The following is a 19,514-nucleotide window of genomic DNA, read 5'->3' on the forward strand; positions in this document are numbered from 1 at the left end:
CTTCTGAGCTAGATGACCTGACATTATACTTTAATAAGTATGATGTCTTTCTACAGGGACTGGTCCCTTCTAATAATATATCCAACGTATGTAAGATAAAGTCTTAGAGTCTCCCTTTTAAGGAGCATACTGGTTGTACAAACAAACAAACAGAAAACCCTAAATCCACTGACATCAGTTCAACTCAGACACACTGCAACACAATAGGGCAGAGGAGAACGCTCCATAGGGTTTCCAAGGCTGCAAGTCCTTGAGAACAGACAGCCTCATCTTTCTCCCACAGGGTGTCTGGTGAATTTGAACTGCTGACCATGTGGTTGCAGCCCAATGCTTAACCTACTATACTACCAGGGCTCCTGACAGAAATCTTAGTTGCATATATATGAAACAAGGGTACATCAAAAGTAACCTATGAATATATGTGACATTTCCTTGATATTTCTGCCTTGCTTATATAAGTGTATTTCTCAAGTATTTATAATAAGAATGTATTTTTTACAATCATTTTATCATACACTTCCAATTGCTATTTAATTTTTTCATAATGTATAATATATCTTAACAATAGCTTCCCTAAGTATTCTGCTTTCTGTTAGTGTAAAAATTTTGTTTTGAGCTCTTAATTCAAACCACAAATTAGTCAAAAGGATACTCAAATCAAAATTTTCATATAGTCATTGCAATATTAGGCAGAATTCATGACTAAGATTTACAACAACATAATGGTATGGATTCAACATTTTGTAACGTCAATCTCATTATATACTTTTATGTAAAAGATAGTTTTATTGTAAGCCATGAATCTCTGTTTTCTGTTGGACATGACATAGGCTTGAAAATGCTGTTAAGTGGAGTATATTTATGAAGAATAAACTAGCATCCAAAATGTAGCTAACAGTTGCTTTTCTCTGCTATAACGCAATACAGTTTGTCATCAATGTATACGTTCCTTGCAAAAACTCCTATTACCCAAGTCACAAAAGATGAATTTGGAGTAGAAAATCCCTTTCATTACTTGTCAAGGGAAATATTTCTTCTTGATTATTGTTATTGTTCAAGGCCTGCTTATTTAAAATTCTGGTAAGAATAGCCATAAGTTTGAGCAGTTCGTTCAAGTCCCTTTATAGACATGAATGGACCCAATTTTCAAACTCACGAGCCACTCCATGGGAGACAGATGTGGCTGTCTGCTTCCATAAAGATTTATAATCTTGGGACTTTGTGTAAGGTCCCTATGAATCAGAATCAGTATGATAGCAGTGAATTTTTTCTAGTTTTTCCCCTTACATACTCCCAAACCAGAAACCCAAACCAAGCTCATTGCCATTGAATCTATTCTGACTCCTAGTGACCACGTAGCACAGGATAGAACTGCCTCTTGTGTCTTCAGAGGGAGCAGAAAGCCTCCTTTCTCCCATGAAGAGCTGAGCAGCGCAACATATGACCTACGGTGCCAGCAGTTTCTGAGTATCACTGAGGACAAAAGTCTTGTTTCCAAAGCCCAGGATTTCCCTCTCCTAACTCTCTCTAAACACCGAACTATGTGCTTGGAAAAGACATTGGACTGTTTTACAGGGACTAAAAAGAAAGAACAAAGCACAGCTGTCCAGTTGATGCTGACTGATAGTGACCTTATAGGGCAGGGTAGAGCAGTCCCAGTGAATTTCAGATGCTGTGCTGTTTGCAGAAATAGAAACCCCAGTGTTGCTCCCACTTAGCAGCTGTTGACTTCAAACCGCTGGCTTTTCGGATTGCAGCTCAACATGTAACAATGAAGCCTCTTTGATATTAAACTCTCTTTAACATCTGACAACTTTTGACCTTTTAAGGAAGGTCCTGTTAACACTCTAAGTATCACATAAATATGATAGCTGTGATTTCCATTATGACTTTGTGCTATTACCTTATTGATTTTTTTTAACTTAGGCCCCTCCTTAATGACTCATCAGCCAGAAACCATAAATTTGCTCTTCAGGTCCTGTGCTGCCCCAGAGACACCTTACACTTTAACTCTTTATAGTCATCAGTCATAAAGCAAACAAAATATCATTCAGTGATAAACCATCCTAGAGTAAGACAGAAAGTTGATTTTTGAAATCACAGTGTATGTGCTTAAGATTGGTCTCTATCTCAAGCCTGCTTTGAGAGTGTGTGCGTGTGTGTGAGAGAGAGAGAGAGAGAGAGAGAGAGAGAGCATAGTTCTGCAACTATTCATCATTCCTTTCCTTGTACCTAAGATACTGTTATCCTGTCTCTTTAGTCACAGTTTTCACTCCTCTCTTTCCATTGCTACACCTTCTGGACTAGCAACTTGCTTCCTGTCCCCTTCTAATAGCACACAATAGTTTCACAACCTGATTCTCTGCTCTTTGTATCTCCCAGCCCTCAGGATATGCAGTACAGGACTGCTGAGCACGAAGCAATTGCTCACCATTCTTGGAGACCCTGTAGAGGACACAGGTCAGGGACCCTAACTCATTTTGTTGTTGTTGTTTCCTTTGAAACTTATTTGTGACTTAGATGAAAATTGTATACAGCACATTACTTTTCCCTCAAACAATTGATGCTCACTCTGTTTTGTGACATAGACTGGGGTCCCCACAATGGAGCAGCCCTCTCCTCACTTCTTCCCTGTGTTGACTGTTTGTATAGCTCCCTCTTCCCTGGTCCTTCCTGCTCCCCTGACCGCCTCTGCATGTACAGGGCCTGTGTCCCTGGGCAGATCCGGCCCTTTTAACCTCACATGCATGATGGTGCCACGTGGAGAGTACCTTCCTGGCATCATTGTTTACTTTGTAAACAATGGTTTACTTTTGGTTGAAAGTTGACACACAGGAAAATTCAGTTCAAGGATTGAAGGGTCATAGTCCTTGGGGGGCCTCCACCAGTCTTTACCAGCCCATTAATCCTTGTTTTTAAAGAAATATTTTGAGTTTTATTTCACATTTTCTCCCATTGCCTGTAAGACCTTCTGTTGGGATCCTTTTAAGAGTGATCAACAGTGGCATTGAATACTGTCCAGTTATGTTGATCTCTAGGAGGTGGAACCTGGGGTTCACATGGTCCATTCAGCTGTACAGTGTCCTCTAGTTTTTTATTTCCTTCACTCTTCACAAACTATTCTTACAGCAATAGTTTCACTTTAATGGACACTCAACCATAACTTTTTTTTTTCTTTTATCTCCATCATTATTATAGGGCTGGGGCTGAGGATATAGAAAGTATTCAATAAATGTTGAAGGAAGTGATTTAGCAAAAGTGAATCAGAAAACAAAAAATTAGTTAATTTATGTTTCCAAGAAATGTTATGATGAGCTTGATGGTAAGGAAACCTCAACAATCAGATCTAAGATTTTATCTTTGAGTGTGTGTGGTGAGACAGAGAGAAGAAAGGAAAAAAGAGAATAAAGAAAAAGAGGAGGAGCGGGGGGGAGGGGAGGCAGGCAAGGTGATGAGGTAAAGCAAGGTGACTAATAGTCACATGGGTGGTGATAATATCGATGATGCTGGTGATGAAGATAATGGTGATGATGTTGATAATTCTGACAAACTGATTTTTAATGGTAGAAGAACAAAATAAATAAAAATGAAAAGAGGACAAAAGCTTTGGTTCCGCTGTAATATACTACTTACAATCATGAACTGCTCACCAACTAAGCCAAGATTACTTTACAGTATGAAAATGATGATGAATGCTACTAAATGGATACGACTTTATTGCAACTTTAGACTGTCAGAACATTAATCTCCACGTATTCGGAGTTGTTCACGTAATATGGTATGCTCATTCAGAATGATGTGTTCTTAGGACTTTAGAAGAAACAAAGGCAATATCAACTCTACTAGAGAAAAAACCCATTTTTATTAATCTTGTCAAACAGAGTTATTTTTTCTTTATATTTGATTGCTCGTGTCTTCAAGCTAGGTTGTATTATCTTTATAATAATCTGCTTTGGAAAACAAGTGCTGTTACATTTTATTTAATGGAAAAGTTGGTAGCCTAGACATACAGCAATTTATTCTGGGGAGTCAGAACCAACACATATTAATAGATACCAGTGCATAGGGTTGTTTATTTTTTGTGTGTCTTTTGTAAATGGTATATATTTTGCTGTATTGTTTTAGTAAATTTGATGTTTATTGACATTATTGGCACACTTGAACTTATTTATCACATTGCAGATTAATTCTATTTATTCCACTTTCCTATTTTAATCTTTCTACAATTAGAAATAGAAATTATCTGTGTGTTCTTCAAATAATAAGTGAACTTTAACACATTCTTATTTCCCTTAGTCAACCCCTCCAATATACTCATCAGGTTGATATTATCAATAATTTAAATTCCAAATTATTAGGTATGTCTTCTCTTTTTCTTTGATCTTAGTTTATTGCCTTCACCAAGTTCATTGTAACACTATTCACCGTAGCAAAAGATAGAAACAGCTGTAATGCCCGTCAGTAGAAGAATGGTTAAATAAACGTTGGTACATATACACAATGGAATATTAAGCAACGTTAAAGAATAATGATGAATTTGTAAAGCACCTGGAGGACATTATATTGAGTGAAGTTAGTCAATCATAAAATCAGAAATATTGTATGAGACCATTGCTACCACCCCCAAAAAAATAAATGAAAGGTTTCTACACTAGAAGAAAGAAACTGTGATGGTGACCAGGGGTGGGAAGGGAAGAGGGGAAGGGGATGTCACAGGCTACAGGACAGACAGGTGGTAGCTTGCGTAAAGTGGAAGACTACATCCAAGAGGAAGGAAATGGGCAAAATATGATGGAACTTGGTCAAGGAAATGGGAGGTTTGCTGAGTGTTTGAATGAAATATTGATGATCAGCTCTGTAAACCTTCACCACAATAAGTATTTTGAGAAAAAAAATACTATTTTTGTTCATTGTCGTTTGATAAGCAGCTCTACTATGGCAAAAATCTAACTTAGATTCTTATTCTTGTGTGGGATCTGCTCTTTCTGAAACATTGAGAATATTTTGATCTTTAGTACTCTAAATTTTATAAAATAGGGTTAAATACATTGTTATTGCTTTTCAACTCTTCGGATTGTCACTCTTTAGATTATTTCCAACTAAAATCTTTCATCATTAAGTGTGGAAATTTTGTCACCATTATGTTTTAAAACATTCCTGTAACTTCTCTCTGTTTATATTTATCATTTTTATGTGGTTCTAATATTCAGGTGTTAGTTAGTCTTCTTCTATCATCCAGAATGCTTTTCTTTTATAATTTCTATGTTTTTATTGCTTCTGATTTCTTTGGGCAAAGTGCTGTAATTGAATTTTCAAATTTGTTTTAAAATTCCTTAAATATATAAAAATTCTATTTATCTCATCTATCGTGCTTTGTAATTGAATTACTCTGTTGTTTACACATAATTTCTACCTAGTTCTTTTTATAGTTTATTTTATTTTATATTGTTAACATCTTGTACATATTGGGGATTTCTCATATTGCTCTTACTTAGTATCTTTACTAATTTATTTTCAATCTTATTACCATCAGTTGTAAAATTTATTCTTCCAGTGGACTCTGTAACCCAGTTTATTTCCTTTTGAAATAATTGTGCTCCTCAGGTGCCTCCTTATTTTGACCTATGAACAAATAATCTTTTCACAATATTTATTACTATTTCCAGAGACATATATATAAAAGCTGCCTAATAGGTCTGATCTGATGACCTCACAGACTGTATGTGACACAGAAGAGGAGGAGGAATATGACCCAAGGGTAAGAGACCTTTATTGTGTCTTTGTTGGGAGTTATCAAGTCAATGTTTGACTCACAGAGATGCATGTGACTATGTTTGGGCTGAGAACTAAAAACACTCATATTTGCATATATAGAACTTTATCTCAAGAGAATTTTATATCAAGAAATCAGCCCAGCCCAGTCCAACTCAAGTCCATGGACCAAATGCTAACTGGAGGTTCTCAGACTCACACAGCTGCCAGTGGATGAAGCAAGGAGAGGTGGGAGGCTGGGGGATTAAAGGCCAGTGGGGGCAGAGTCATGTGGATCTAAGATCTGCTGGAAAATGACAGGGCACTGAGAGCTCTCAGGTTCAACAGACTACAGTCAAGTAGAAAGGTGAAGGGCAAGAGAGGACTCAGATCTCCTCAGTGTCTCTCTTCCATCAAGGCCACCCTCCCCAAAGAAGCTGTCATTAGGTTGTGACCTGATTGCTAGGTTGGACTCCACCCCTACAGGTGAAGGGTGATGTAAAGTCTAACCATCACAGTGACAAAGCAGAACTCTTTGATAAAGTTTATTAGGCTGCAATCTGTACAATAGGAGATTTCCAGGTCTTTCCTCATAAAATAGCCTTCTAAAACTCAAAATTCACTGCCATCAAGTGCATTCCAACTCATAATGACCAGTAGCACTACCTCTATGGATGTCCAAGGCTATTAATCTGTATGAGAGTGGAAAGCCTCATCTTTCTCCAATAAAGCAACTGATAGTTTTGAAATACTTCTCTGTGGTTAGTTGCCCAACTCATAGCCAACGACACCACACAAACTCCTTTGGAGTGAGCATTCGGCATTAGAAACTCACCTGAGCTTGAATCCAGAAGTCAGGAATGTTTCAGTGAAGAGGTTTGAGTGAGCAAGGCCAATCATTCCCCACATAGTTTTGAAGTTCCTAATCTGCCCTGGACGTTTTGCTGCAAAGATTTTTACTTCTCTTCTTTGGACTCTGGCATCTGTGTAGAGTCTGGAACCACTGAGGGCATTGAAGCAAAGAGAGAGGAATGCTAACCAAAGCAGAAAGTGTCCCCTCAAGCAACAGGTCAAAACTGCCATGAGTCTTCCTTGGAAGTCCCATTTCGATCTGCTGTTTTCCTTCCAATTCCACTGGAATTAATCTTAGGAATGGTATGTAAAAGTCCTCACCAGTACAATGGCTTGGTAGGAATTGAAAGAGGTGCTTTAAAATAATCTTACTCAAAACTGAAGAAAATAATTTGTAGTATTTCTGGTACTTCGTGAAGCTTTTTTAAAATTTGAATAGGCCCACAGCATGGAGATGTCTACTTCCAATGTGCTGAGAATTGCAGTGTGGGACCTTACGCTATGTAAATGAGGTTAAATTATTAAATATATTAAGGATATAAGATAGTAATATGAGATTGAAGTTACAAAGTATTTTGTCTTGCTTGGATCCACAATCAATGTTCATGGAAGCATACTAGAGGCTATCCCCCCCCCAAAAGTGGATCTGTTTTCTTCTTTTTCAAAAGTATATATTTACCTTAAAAACAAAACAAAACAAAAACCTTATCACCTTCAAAGTGCTCTCCATTACACTTAATCCTTTTGTCAATTGTGCTATTCCACCCTTGGAAGCATTTTTCTAACCCGTCTGTTTGGATAGCTGACAGCGTCGCCCTCATTTTTTTTTCTTAACCTCTTCTACATCCTCAAATCATGTCCTTTCATGTCCCTCTGCATTCGTGGAAACAAAAAGAAGTCACATGGAGCGAGGTCAGGTGAGTAAGGTATGTCAGGCAAGAGAGGCATGTTGTTTTTTGCCAAACACTGGCACACTGAGATGCCTGAATGAGCAAGTACATTGTCATGGTGGCAAAACCAATCCCCTGTCTGCCACAAATAAGCCTTTTTTGTCACACATTGTTACACAATCTTTTCAGAACCTCGAAATAGAAAGCTTGATTAACAGTCTGACCTAGTGGAACAAACTCCAAATACACTATCCCCCTTACATAAAAAAAAAAAAAAACAAATGAGCATTGTCTTGATCTTTGATTTCACTTCATGAGATTTTGGGTGGTGAGGTGCCAATAGTGTCTCCCACTGGCTTGAGTGATGTTTGCTTTTGGGGTCGTAAGAACAGCACCATGTCTCGTCACCAGTAATGACCTGAGGAAAAAAGGCTGGGTCTCTTTGGAGCCGTTCTTTCAAAGGACGGCATGATTCCCCTCAAAGCTCTTTTTCCTGGTCAGTCAGAACTCAAGCACAAATTTTGAAGTGACCCTTCTCATTCCCACATCTTCTGTTAAAATTCGCTGAACTGAGCTCCAAGAGAGTCCGGAGAACTTTCCCATCTCTTCCATGGTCCATTGTCGTCGCTGTCGTCATTGTCATCGTTGGTGAGCCCAAGTGCACTGATGTTGTGGACATTTTCATCCACTAGAGAAGTTGACAGATGTCCAGAACGAGGCTTACCGTCAATTGATGTTTCACATTTTTTGAAAGGAGAAAACCACTGGCATGTACACTTGACTTTTTCTCACAGCACTGTCCTTGTGAGCCGTGGTTAACATCACAGCAGTTTCCGTGGCATTTTTCCAGCAGGAAACAAACTTGCACAGCTTCCCGCTGTTCTCTTAACTTGGCCATCACCAAAAAAAAGAGGTTTGAACTAAACTGCTTTTACAAAACAATTCACTGTGACCAGAGAGAACCTTCTGAGGCACTGCCAATGGGCTCACTAACTCAGAGCGAGTTGCTCCATGCTTGCCTAGCAGGGAAAATGTGTACTACAAAAGCTCCACCCAGCGGAGTTTTTTCACGTATTAGGGGTGGGAGGAGTACCCTCTGGTATGTATATGAAAGTAGGACATTGAATAAGGAAGATCAAATAAGAATTAATTCATTTGAATTGTGGTGCTGGTGAAGAATATGAAATTACCATGGGCCATGGACTGCCAGAAGGACAAACAAATCCGTTTGGGAAGAAGTATGGCAAGGGTGATTGGTAGAGCAAAGCGCAATGAAACTTCATCTTACGTACATTGGACATGTTGTCAGGAGAAACCAGTCCATGGAGAAGGGCTTCATGCTTGGTAAACAAAGGGGCAGTGAAAAAGAGGAAGGCCCTCAATGAGATGACACATTGGCTGTAACAACGGTCTGAAGCACAGGACTAACTGAGAGGATGGCACGGAGCAGGGCAGTGCTTTGCTCTTTTGTGCGTTGGATGGCTGTATGTCAGAACCGACTGGTCTCTCTTGACAACATGTCCACATTATGTAAGACAGAGTCTAGACATCCATGACTCTTAAGGAGCATTCTGGTTGTATTTTTTTTCCAAGACAGATTTGTGTATCCTTTTGGTAGTTCATGATCCATGGTACTTTCAATATTCTTTGCCAGCACCATAATTCAAATGAATTCATTCTTCTTCTGCTTTCCATATTCCATTCCCAAATTCCACACACATCTGAGGCAATGGAGAACACCATGGCTTGGGTCAGGCACACCTCTTGTGCAGCAGTTTTACATAATGCAACTCATCTTTTGATCTCTTGACTGCTGCTTGCATGGGCATTGCTTATGGACCCAAGTAAGAAAAATGTCTTGACAAGTTCAACATTTTCTCCATTTTTCATGATATTGCCTGGTCTTCTTTACTGAAGGTAACAATTCTTGATCTTCATCAGCAATTGGTTCAAGTTCTCACTTCCAGGAAGTAGGTTGTGTATCTGAATTTCAAAGATTATTAACAAGTCTTCCTCCAATGTTGATGGCCCATTCTTCCGCATATAATCTAGCTTCTATGATTATTTGCTCATCATAGAGTTTGAACATGAATGGTGATAGGATACAATCCTGGCATACCTTTCTTGATTTTAAACTATGCAGTATTCCCTTGTTCTATTCGCACAATTGTTTCTTGATCCATATACAAGTTCCACAAGAGCACAATGAAGTGTTTTGGAATTTCCATTCTTCTCAAGGCTATCCAAAGTTTGTCATGATACACAGATAATGTGTTATGATAAAAGTTTAGTGCCTTGGCATAGTCAATAATACACAAATAAACATCTCTCTTGTATTCTCTGCTTTGAGGCAATACCCATCTGATATCAGCACTTGAATCCCTTGTTCCACCTCCTCTCCTGAATCTGGCCTTGACCTCTGGCACTCACTGTCAATGTACTGCTGCAATCATTGTTAGATGATCTTCAGCAAAATTTTACTTGAATGTGATAGCAATGATATTGTTCTATAGTTTGAGCATTCTGTTGGGTCACTTTTCTTTGGAATGGCACAAATATGGGTCTTTTCTAGTCATTTTGCCAAGTAGCTGCCTTCCAAATTTCCTGGCAAAGATGAGTTAGTACTTCCAGTGCTTCATTAGCTTGTTGAAAGATTTCAATGGGTTTTACATCAATTCCTAAGGCCTTGTTTTTGTCTAATGCTTCCAATGAAGCTTGAATGTCTTCCTTCAGTACAATTGGCACTTGCTCTTATGCTGCCTCCTGAAATGTGCCCTTCAGGTCAGAAGTCACAACAAAGGAACAACTGCTCTCTTACAGTCCATCTGGCGACCTGAATGGAGTATTGCCTGAGGGAGATGAGCCCTTTGGGATCCTCATTTGCTAATGGGGCACAACTCAAGGAAAGAAGAAACATCTAAAATACTACTAATCAGATTTTGGAATTTATGATGTATGAATCTAGAAAGATTGGAAGCCATCAAAAACGAAATGCAGTGCATAAAGATCAATATCCTTAACCATGTTCTGCTTCCATTGATTAGGTTTTCAGTATCTGACGATGTGTCCTTGTTCTGCATAAGGTTTTCAGCAGCTACTTCCTCTGAAGTGAGCAGCTGATTGATTCCTTCTTCCTAGCCTTTTCTTAGTCTGGAAGCTCTACTTAAACCTGTTTTACGTTGCATAATTCTACTGGCATCTGAAATACCAGTGACACAGCTTCCAGAATCACAGCAACCCCCACAGGAAGACAAACTGACAGACAAGTGGTGGAGCTACTATCATATCTATTTGTAAGTCACCACAGGCCCACTGAAATTTGGCTAGACAAAGTTTCTTTGACTCCTCTAGTAATCTCAGTCCTTTATTTTCTATGTTAGTTAAGATAGCTAAACGTATGCTTTGAAAACAAAGTTCAAATCTCAATGGTTCAACTCCACACAACTTAATTTCTCCTTCATTTTATATATCACAGAACAGGGTTCTGCTTCATCTAGCCAGTAAAGGACCAAGGGTAATGGACACTCCATTAGGCAAACGCATGGCAAACACATGGCAGTGGACGAAAGTATAAAGATGGCCATACATGTCTTTCTCTGCCTTACTTCAGGGTTGATCCCTGCCATTTCTGATCAAAGTGCATTGGCCAGAGTTAGTCATATTGCCCTATGCTATGAATTAATTATCTTCCTAAAAGTTGTGTTGAAACACTAACCTCTGTGCCTATAATCCCAATGGGTAATACGTCTTCCTTTGTTATGTTAATGAAACATGTCATAAAATGTGCCCTAAACCCAATCACTTTTGAGTTCTAAGGAGCAACACAAAACTGGGGAAGACAAAAGGATCACAAGAAACCTTAGGAAGCTAGGACTGTATAGTTCAGACAAAAATCTATTCTGGGTGTTCTGACTTAGGACTTTTGGTCTTCTGTGGTGAGAAATAAATTTCTGTTCTTTGAAGCAATCTCCATGTAGTTTTTTTATAGCAGCATTAAAAACTAAGACACCCTGTCTGTCTACGAAGGGCCTGGGTCGGTTTAGTTTTCTACTTTCAGCAAGCAGAGAACAGGATCTTGCTGAGTGCTAGTAATGTCTGCTGATGGCATGCTACTCAGATCAACTTGTCTCTATTATTCTTTTGTTCACGTTCCTTCACTCAGCTGGGTTCTTCCACATCCCTGAAAAATGTGCTTTCCATCCTCATACAGTTTCTCTTAATATGATCTTTCTTGGAAAGTTAAGATTAATCCATCATGATAGCTCTCAAAGTTCCTGAGGTATAATACCCACTGCCATTGCGTCAAATGTGACTCCTAGACTGATCTTCCTAACACAGAATGGCTGGTGCCGGTGAACCTCCAGTCTTGAGCTGAGCACCCCAACACCTACCTCACAGCACCACCAGGGCTCCTTTCCTTAAGTATGTTGTGTCCTTACGTGCCATTGAGTCCCCTTCCAATTCACCGGGACCCTATGTACAACAAAGGGAAACACCACCGGTCCTGTACCATCCTCCCAATTGTTCTTACATTTGATCCCATTGTTGCAGCCCCTATGCCCATCTATCTTGTCAAGGGTTTTCTTTGCTTTCACTGCCCCTCTACCAGGCACGATGGCCTTCTTCAGGGACTGGTCTCTCCTGATAACATGGGAAGATGAAGTCTCATCATCCTTGCTTCTAAGGCGCGTTCTTGACTGTCCTTCTTCCAAGACATATTTGTTTGTGCTTCACCAGCACCTTAATTCAAGTGCGTTCCTTAAGTATAGTTGTAGTTTAATTAATATAGACTGAACGGTTGATTAGTGAAATATAAGTTCAATACTAATCAGTAATTTGAGAAATTGTGTCTTTAGTATGAATATTTAGTATTTTTCATACATAAATAGAAATCTCCAGCATTCTACCTCTTAACCTAGAGTTTAAAACCTTCATATTGACTTCTATTTTTTTTAAACAGCATCATTAATTCTACAATGAGCTCTGTCTATGATAAAACAGAATTTGTAAGTAATGAAACCAGATGCTACTTAAGCTGAGAAAAATTAGACCAAGGGGGAAAGACACTTGTATCCTTATATTACAAAATTATATTACAAAACTTTTAATTTTTAGGTTTCTCTGCTTAGTGTCACACTAAATATAATTCTAACTTGAATGCCAACATAATTTTGAAAATAGCATTTATTTAATTAGCAATATTAGGAACTATTTATACAAAGAAGTAGTGGATTTTTCCCCATATACAATAGCAACTTTTAGGTCTTTGACACCATGCAAATTTATTTTAAAGTACTGGAAGTTGTTTTTATTAAGGGGTTTTTGTATAAATATGTGATTTAAGAAACAAGATTACATATTCTTTAAAACGGTTTTATTGAGGTATAATTCCTATACCATACTACAATTGACCCATTTAGAGTACACAAGTGAGCGATTTTTAGTATATTCAGAGAAATGTGCAATCATCAGCAACGTTAATTTTAGAACAATTTTGTCACCTCACAAAGAAACCTGCCTCCTTTAGCTATCACCTGCCTATCACCCCACTTTCTTCCCCACCCCTCCCTCAGCAATCACTAATCTACTTTCGGTTTCTATAGATTTTCCCATTCTTGACATTCATAGGAATAGAACAATACAAAATCTTGACATTCATGTTATAGAATAATATATAGTCTTTTTAAATTGTTTCTTTCATTTTAGCATAATGTTTTCGAAGTACATGCTAGCAGGCATCAGGACTTCACTCTTTCTTATGACCAAATGATAATCTGTGGTTAAAAAAATAAAGCAAATTGTTTTTATTTGTTCATCAGTTGGTGGACATTTGATTTGTTTCCACGGTTTAGCCACTATGGATAACATTGTTATAAACAGTGCCCTGCAAGTTTGGATGTACAGTTGTAAGAATGGAATGGGAGGGGCGTGGCATCTAGCCTTCTCCAACAACACAAAGGAGAGGAAAAATCACTATTGGTGTCAGCTCCTGGCTGTTTCCTCTGAGGCGAAGGTCAGACATGCCCCCATTCTCTCCTGCTTTACCAAGTCTGACACCAATTGTCCTTCCCCAGGCACATTTGCTGGATTTGCTATTCATTGCGGTGTTCACACAGAACCCTAGAACATAGTCACAAGTATAGGGTTTGTCAGGAAAGGCCACAGGTTACAATACAATATCAAAAATGCTCAGCTTTAGGAAAGGAGTTGTAAGGATGAAACCGCTCCCTTCAGAAATGTATAGATCTACATGGAGGACATGTCAAGAAACAATAGCTTCACATTTTGATGTTTTTGTTTATTACAGGGCTCTATGGCTTTTAGTAATACATCAATTGTTCTCATTTTAATTGGGTTGTTTGTTATTATTGAATTTGAAAGGTTTTTAAAATACATTCCATATATAATTTTTATTAGATACATTATTTACAATCTTCCCACTACAAATTATAACTTGTCTTCTCATTCTCATAACAGTGTCTTTGAAGAGCAAGTGTTCTTAATTTTGATGAAGTCAAATTTCGATATTACAATCACTTTTTACATAAAATAATCTGTGATTATTTTAATGGAATTGGACTTAATCTATAGAACATCTTGGGTAGCATTAACCTTGCAATTATAATGAATCATTCACACCATGAGTCTTGTATCCTTTTTAATTTACTTGGATTTTCTCTAATTTCCCTCAGTGATATCATATAGTGATCACAATATTGGTCTTTGACATATTTAGTCATCTCTACCCCTAACTGTATTTTTGATGACACTGTAAATTGTTTTTTAAATTATAGCTTACCTGATAATTTATGCAAATACATCTATATAAAGTGATATCCTACAACTTGACCACATTTACTTTTAAGTTATTGCATTTTTGTGAGTTCCTTATAAATATCTACATAAAAAATCATATTTTCTATGGATAAAAAGGGTTTCAATTGTCCTTGACAATATGATGATTTTTACAAGCATTTCTGTTTCTTGCATTATTTCACTGTATTCCAGTGCAATGATCAATAGAAATGAGTGTGGACATTTTTGCTTTTAGGGGGATTTTCAGGGCAAATTATTCAACGTCTCACCATTAAGTATGGTATTAACTACAGGATTTTGGTACAAATTATTTTCAATCCACTTAACGGTGAGAGCTGGCAGTTTGAATCCACACAGTGGTACTGCAGAGGAAAGGTCTGGCAAGCTATTGTGTAAACATTGCAGCCAAGAAGCACTAGGGGAAATCTCTACTTTGTAACATGTGAGTTTGCCAGGACCCTGGGTTTCTAAAATTGAAGAAGTTCCTTCTAGTCCTAGTTTTTAAAATTCAACATCAAGTTGTTGAATAGATGTTGAATTTCATCAAAAACTTCTGCATTTATTGAAATGGCCATATGCTTTTTCTCCTTACACTGTAAATATGGGGAATTACACTTTTTCATGATCACACTGTATTACAGTTTATTGATTTTTCAGGTGTCAAATCCACCTTATATTCTGGGATAAACTCTGTTCATTATGCATTACCCTTTTTACATATTGTTGCATTAACTTTGCTAAAAATTTGTTATGCATTTTTGAATCTGTGATCATGAAATATGCTCATCTCTATTATTTTTTTGTTATGTAGGGGTAATTGGTTTCAAAGCACCCATTCAAATTACGTCATTTTGCTTTGGTAACCAGTACTGGGTCGCTACCAGAGCCCAGAGGTGAGCCCATCACCCTCATCTTACCATGAATGTTAAGATTCATTTTAAAAACAATTACTGAGGGTCACTGTGTGCCGGGAAGAGTCTCTGGGTAGTGGAGTAAACAACTAACGCGCTGGCTGCTAACGGAAAGATTAGAAATGCAAATGCACGCAAAGGCATGAGGAAGGAAAAGTTTAGTGATCCGATCCTGGAAATCAGCCACTGAAAATATGGAGCAGACCTCCGTGAATCCGACGGACACTATGGCAGCTGGGTGTGACAGGCACTATTCTGCACAGGCACGTTTTGACTTTGTTTCCTTGGTAGAGGCTATAATAGCCTGCACGACAGACCCTCCAGAGCACAAAAAGTGCTCACACAGAATCAGACAGCCTGAGTCAGCCATCCATGGAGGGCCGGCATCTGAGTGTAATAGACTGAGAGCATGCGTTCTGCTTGGGCCACTGTGCACAGCCTTTTGGGCATTCTTGGCAACTCTCGTTCAACCTTAGTAGAAGAGCTGCTTGGCTCAGTCCAGCAAGTGACAAAAATGAATAGTAAGAACAGTGATTAAAATAGAAAATTTTTAACATGTTAGGGACTTTCTTAAATCTACTTTCGATTTGCTTGAAGGGCTACCTATTTTCTTAGTCTCAGATGAAATCTTAGAGAGATGCCACAATGATTTTTACAGTATTACTAGTAAAATCTCTAATCTCTGCTAGGCACAAAATGTTCCCACTTTAATAATTAAATTAATGTTCATGCAGTGTATTAATTAATGTTCCAACAGCCATTCAAAGTTAATGTTTCACTCTGCTACTCCCTGGGCCTATTGTTGGCTTGACGCCTGCAGTGGGCAGGGAAGATGTGGTGGGGCAGTTTGCTTGCTTCTTGCCTGTGGTGGGCATCTCCTCATCTCCTCATTCCAGAATTGGAATTGGGGTGGAGTTGGAGAAGTAAGTCTCTGGAACATTCTACTTGGGAGGTAGGTTTGCCTGAGGTGGTGGATTCTTTTTCAGGTGGGTTCTTTTCCCTCCCAGACACTGGTGTGAGTCCTCAGGGCACTGTGCCCTCGGACTGATGCTTCCCTCATGCCCATGGCATTTCTCTGGATGTCCACATGTTTTGGTATAACGTTGCCCTTTGAGACAGGGGTTCCTGCATTCTCGGTGTTCACAGCTGGTCCATGGAAAATGCTTCTGCTTTTTTGCCAGCAATAAATAGAACTTCCTTCCAGAACAGCTGCACCACCTGAAGCCTAAGCAGCGCAGCCCCCAACCCCTCCAAAACGAACTCACTGCCATCGAGTCGGACTCACAGTGACCATATAGGACAGGGCAGGGTAGGCTTGCCCCTGTGGGTTTCTGAGACTGTAACTCTTTGTGGGGGTAGAAAGCCCAGTCTGCCCTCCCCCACCCCAAGGGAGGAGTGTATAGCAGTCTTGAACTGCTGACCTTACACTTAGCAGCCCAATGCATGATCGCTATTTCACTAGGGCTCCCTAGTAGAGCAGCCAGAGCTTTTCATAAAGGCTCCGTGTATCTCAACTCCAGGTCCCGTTATTATTTTAATGTAAGGGGGCATTCCCACCCGTGATCATGGTGCAGATGTGCAGCACTTCAACAACCTCCTCCAAATACCTTCTCAGTGTCTTCCTCTCTCTCTTTGGAAAACCTTTCATTCTCCACTTCTAAACAATTCCTGCCATGAAGAAGGCGTTAACAAAATGTGGTTGATCATGTGTACTATTTTGAAAATTAGAAAAATGAGTATTAGAAAATGAAAAATAATTTGCCAAAGCCTTTTAGCTAGGATTTAAGTAGTTATAGAAAGCAATCAAGTGTTGTTTTTTTTTCATTTCAGTTTTTCTTCATATACACACATATATATTTCTCTGATGTTCTAGACATGACATAGAGATTTTCAAATGATCTCATTTGTTGTGGAAATCTGCTGGAATTTGAATATCTTGTATTTGGCTCATCAGCCGGATTACATGGCTGTCTGACTTTGGATGGCCACACTGCCATCTGGTGTTGCCTGCATAAACTGAATGCTACGGCTCCTGAATCATGGCTCAGAATCAAAGACAGGTCAATTACTGACATTGTAAAATGGAGCCCTGGGGTGCAATGGGTTGATTCTGGGGCTGTTGACAACAAGGTCTGTGGTTCGAACTTCCTGTCAAAAAGATGATGAGGCTGTCCACTGCTACAAAGATGTACAGTCTCAGAAATTCTAAAGAGCAGTTCTACTTTATCCCCGTGAGGCGGAGTTGACTTCATGGCAGAGGACTTGGTTTGGTTTGGTTTGGGGTGATGGCTTTGGAAAAGCAGTTCCAGTGGTGCAGTGATTAAAAGTGCTCAACAACACACCAAAAGGTTGACAGTTCAAATCTACCAGTTGTTACTTGAAAGAACACAGAGCAATCCGCCCATTTGTAGGCCACTGGAGATTCCCTTGCAGAGGGGTCTCGGAGAGCAGATGAGCCAGACAGGGTGCAATGTAGCAATGATGAAAAATAAAGCTTTCTTCTAGTTCCTAAATGCTTCCTCCCCGCCCCCACTATCATGATCCCAATTCTACCTTGCAAGTCTGGCTAGACCAGAGGGTGTACACTGGTACAGATAGGAACTGGAAACACGGGGATGCCAGGTCGGATGACCTCTTCAGGACCAGTGGTGTGAGTGGCGATACTGGGAGGGTGGAGGGAGAGTGGGTTGGAAAAAGGGAACCGATGACAAGGATCTACATGTGACCTCCTCCCTGGGGGACGGACAACAGAAAATTGGGTGAAGGGAGATGTCAGACAGGGCAAGATATGACAAAATAATAATTTCTAAATTATCAAGGGCTCATGAGGGAGGGTGCAACAGGGAGGGAGGGGAAAAATTGAGGACCTGATGCCAGGGGCTTAAGTGGAGAGCAAATGTTTTGAAAATGATAATGGCAATGGATGTACAAATGTGTTTTACACAATTGATGTGTGTATGGATTGTGATAAGAGTTGTATGAGCCCCTAATAAAATTATTTTTTTTTAAAAGATACACAGCCTTGGATACTCTACGGGCAGTTCTACTCTGCCCCTGGTGTCACTAGGAGTTGGAATTAACTTGCTGGAAATAGGTTTAGGTTTTAGTTTGGATGTGGGGTTTAAGACTGTGATGAAAATATGACATGTGGCTTCAGTGGGGAGAAAGATAATCCAACTCCATACCAACATAAGGCCAATTGCCACAGGCAGAGCTCAGACATGCCTCCACTCTATCCTTCCTTTCTTACTCGGACACAAGCAACCCCTCCCATGCTACTCTGTTTTTGTCCTGGACAGCACACAGTGCAGTCATTTGTCCAACACAACACTTCTCATCCATGCTGATAGGCATGTCTCTCTGGTCCTCAACCACTTGGTCCCTTGGCTGCTATGACAAGTGTTACAAAACTCCGTTAGTGTGGATAAAGGCAATTTTGCTTTACCACCAGCTGTAATAGGAGCACCTGTAGTGCAACAGCTAAGCCCCCAGCTGTTAATGAAGAGATTGGTGGTTCAAAGCCACTAACTGCTTCACAAGAGAAAATAAATAGCAATCTGATCCCATTAAAATTGCAGGCTAGGATGTCCTATGAATCAATTCGACACTCTCCTATAACATCACTATACGTCCGGATTTATTTACTCCACAGCACACAAAAATAACAATAAGACTGAAGGCATGGAGTTCCTGGGGAGTGCAAATGGTTACTGAAAGGTTAAGAGTGTGGGCCTGTTCAGCGGTTCCTTGGAGAAAGGCCTGGGGATCTAATTCTGAAAACAAGCAGCCCTTGAAAACCACAGAGAGTGTAACTCTACTCTGACATGCACGAAGTCACACAAGTTGGAATTGACCCCACAGCACCAAGTAGGTATGATTCTAACCTTATTCATTTGATCCTCTCAACAGTCCAACAAAATAAATATTGCTAGCCTTAATTGATATGGAAAAGCATTTGACAAAATTGAAAAACTTTAACTTAATTGTAGCACTAATGCATGATCCTTATACTGGCATCTATTGTTTCAAATTTAAAGTAGGTATTAAGGTAAAGCCCTATAAGACAGGGCTTTCTACTCCCATAAAGAAGTTACAGTTTCAGAAACCCACAGGGGCAGTTCTAACCTATCCTGTAAGGTTACTATAGGTCACTATCAATTCGATGGCTGTGAGTATTCCCAATTTTTTAAAAAAATCAACAAAATAAGGGTAGGAGGGCAATCTCTATATATATAAAATTAAGGGCATATATACAAAACCAATGGCCAAAAAGGAAGAGAGATTAAAGCCTTCC

General features: G+C 39.2%; 1 pseudogene; it reads left to right on the forward strand.

Moving 5' to 3' along the window:
- The window catches only part of LOC101643191, a 49,776-nt pseudogene that overhangs the window by 21,193 nt on the left and 9,069 nt on the right, over positions 1-19,514 (forward strand).

Source organism: Echinops telfairi, unplaced genomic scaffold (assembly GCF_000313985.2).
Source record: "Echinops telfairi isolate 266 unplaced genomic scaffold, ASM31398v2 ScPeMD7_7469;HRSCAF=8507_1, whole genome shotgun sequence".
NCBI classification, from domain to species: domain Eukaryota; kingdom Metazoa; phylum Chordata; class Mammalia; order Afrosoricida; family Tenrecidae; genus Echinops; species Echinops telfairi.